Consider the following 3,314-nt stretch of genomic DNA (forward strand, 5'->3'; position numbering starts at 1 on the left):
CAGGCTGACGCTCTATCCACTGAGCCAAACTTGTTAGGGCTGAAGACTTTTTTAAAGGTAACAAGAGTCAGGGTCAGATAGCTCAGTTGGTTAGAGTCTTGTCCTCATACACCAAGGTTGCATGTTCAATCCCTGCTTCAGGGTACATATTAGAAGCAACCAATGAATGCATAAATAAATGGAACAACAAATCAATGTTTCTCTATCCCTTTCTCTCTTTCTCTCTCTCAAATCAGTAAGTTTTAAAAAATGTTTATAGTGAGACTATCATGGCAGCTCTAACCGGTCAGAGGGTCCTGAGAAAGGTGGTTTCAGTCTTGGAATGTCATCCAAAGTTGCCAGTAGCAGCTGGAGTCCTGGTTTCGGCACAGGGGCCTACGCAGAACATCAGATACTTAGCTTCCTGTGGTATACTGATGAGCAGAACTCTTCCACTACATACCTCAGTTTTGCCCAAGGAGATATATGCAAGAACTTTCTTTAAAATTGCTGCACCATTAATAAACTAAAGAAAAAGAGTATTCAGAGAGGAGAATTATAGGATACTCTATGCATGAAATGTATGATGTAGTAGCAGAAATGGAAGATTACAACCATTGTGTTCCGTGATGCAAAAAAATCTTATCTAATAAAAGAGTAATATGCAAATTAACCATCACTCTGCTACACCCACCAGCCACGCCCACCAGCCAATCAGGAGCGAATATGCAAATAAACCCAACCAAGATGGCTACGGCCACAGAGAGCAGGAGGGAGGCTTGGGTTTCCCTGGCAATGGAGGAAGCCAAGCTTTCCGCCTGCCCTTGCCTGTCTAGGCCTCCGCTTAAGGCTACAAAGTTTCAATTACAGAAGATACATAAATCCTAAAATAAATGGCTACAAAGAATGGCCACGGAGCAAGCAGAAGGCTTGGCTCTGCTCCAGGCTACAAAGTTTCAATTGTAGAAGATAAATAAACCCCAGATACCAGGGCCTCCACTTGGGTCGCCAGGGGGCATGGACGGCCTGCAAACCACCACAGGCCCCTCGCCCAGGTTGCCCCATGCCCCAAGGGAACCCCCACCCTGATCCAGGACACCCTTTCAGGGCAAACCAGCTGGCCCCCACCCATGCACCAGGCCTCTATCTAATAAAAGAGTAATATGCAGATTGACCATCACTCCAACACACAAATGGCTGCCCCCATGTGGTCAAAGATCCTGCCACCATGTGGACACCAGATGGCCACCACAAGATCGCCAGCAAGGGAGGGCAGTTGGGAGGGACCAGGCCTGCAAGGGAGGGCAGTTGTGGGTGATCAGGCCAGCAGGGGAGGGCAGTTAGGGGTGACCAAGCCGGCAGAGAAGGGAAGTTGGAGGAGACCAGGCCTGCCGGAAGGGCAGTTGGGAGGGACCCAGGCCTGCAGGGGAGAGCAGTTGGGGGGGGGACCAGGCCTGCAGGGGAGGGCAGTTAGGGGTGACCAGGCCTGCAGGGGAGGGCAGTTGGGGGGGACCCAGGCCTGCAAGGGAGGGCAGTTAGGGGAAAACAGGCTGGCAGGGGAGCAGTTAGGCATCAATCAGGCTGTCAGGGGAGTTGTTAGGGGGTGATCAGGCTGGCAGGCAGAAGCGGTTAGGGGCAATCATGAAGGCAGGCAGGCGAGCAGTTGGGAGCCAGCAGTCCTGGATTGTGAGAGGGATGTCCAACTGCCCATTTAGGCCCGATCCCACCTGGCCTAAATGGGCAGTTGGACATCCCTCAAGGGGTCCCAGATTGGAGAGGGTGCAGGCTGGGCTGAGGGACAAACCCCCCCCCCACCCCATGCACAAATTTCGTGCACCGGGCCTCTAGTACAATATAATATCAAAGAGATCCAGATACTGCAAAACACAATTAGAAATTGGGTTTCCACCTGTATTGGAGTGCTATACATCCATAGTAACCATGGTGAAACCACATTTAGTAAAGGCATCCTGCACTGATGGGAAGCTTTGCAATCATTTGGAGACTGTTTGGCATTTTAGTCTAGGTCTGCCTGGCTACCCAAGGACTTCTACCTTGGGTTTTTCAGTTCCTTTTGAATTCCGCTCACTTCTACACTCTTAGCTTGCCACATTGTTTTTCAATGAAGTCATAAAGCAGATGGCAGCGGCCTTTGAAAGAAGAGTATGTGCTGGAGGCTAATTCCAGCAGGTCATAAATGCAAGAAGTTCATCAAAAGGTTGATGAACCTTGGGGCTTCAGCAGGGCTGAATCATATTACCTGCTGCTGGAATAGCTGAAAGCATTTCCCAAACCGGAAGATCTGCATATATTATTGCCTGCTGCCATACAGTTGAGGGCAGTTCCCCCAACCGGATAATCTTACTGTTTACCAGATCTTACCTTTGATATGTATATCTGCTTTGCCATAGGGCAAAATGTGTTAATAAAAAGCTAGGGGTCCAGAGACTCAGAGAACTTAGCTACTAAAGCTAAGCCTTCCCTGGCTCCCCCAAAAAATGCCTTCCAAATCCATACTTTTTCTCTAGCCTCTTTATTAATTTACTCACAGCCCCTTCTCCAGATTCCTGAACCCTAGTAGATGCAGGATAACACCTCAACAAGTATGTAAGCTGTATGGTCCAGAAACAAATATACCTCGGGAATTAATGTTTCATGAAATTCATCATATGTAAAAAGAGAGAAGAACTGGAACTGGTCACCTACTTGTGACTTCAGTGTATTCACTTTTAGAACGTGCTTTTATCATTTGCTTTCAGAAGCTAGAAAGCATTCGTTCAACCCAGCTTTGATTATTAACCTGCACCACTGAAAATTTGCACTTGGAATATGGAAGCACATGTACATATAATTCAATCAAGTAATGTGTACATTAGCATATTCACAGTCAATGGGATGTCATCACTATTGCTAGAATATTGACATCACTTTTCTGAGAGAAATTGAAACTAAATTTAAACCTTTTATTTTTTTAAAATAAATCTTTATTGTTCAGATTATTACAGGTGTTCCTCTTTCCCCCACCCATAGTTCCCTCCACCTGATTCCCCACCCCACCCCATGCCCTTATCCGCCCCCCCCCAGCACTGTCTTCATCCATAGGTGTAAGATTTTTGTCCAGTCTCTTCCCACACCCCTCACACCCCTTCCCCCTGAGAATTGTCAGTCCACTCCCTTTCTATGTCCCTGATTCTATTACATTCATCAGTCCATTCTGTTCATCATATTTTTTATTCACTTGATTTTTAGATTCACTTGTTGATAGGTATGTATTTGATGTCATTTTGATGTTCATAATTTTTATCTTTACCTTTTCCTTCTTCTTCCTCTTCTTA

At 46.5% G+C, this 3,314-nt stretch overlaps 1 pseudogene across 1 annotated transcript; it reads left to right on the forward strand.

The window, feature by feature from the left end:
* The first annotated feature begins 263 nt into the window (after positions 1-263).
* On the forward strand, positions 264-2,654 carry LOC308241009 (coenzyme Q-binding protein COQ10 homolog B, mitochondrial-like; annotated as a pseudogene). The gene is made up of 3 exons: positions 264-618; positions 1,828-2,146; positions 2,584-2,654. The product of its transcript is annotated as a coenzyme Q-binding protein COQ10 homolog B, mitochondrial-like (transcript).
* The last annotated feature ends 660 nt before the right edge of the window (positions 2,655-3,314 follow it).

The sequence above is a fragment of the Plecotus auritus genome, assembly GCF_963455305.1.
Source record: "Plecotus auritus genome assembly, chromosome: 1".
Lineage (NCBI taxonomy): Eukaryota > Metazoa > Chordata > Mammalia > Chiroptera > Vespertilionidae > Plecotus > Plecotus auritus.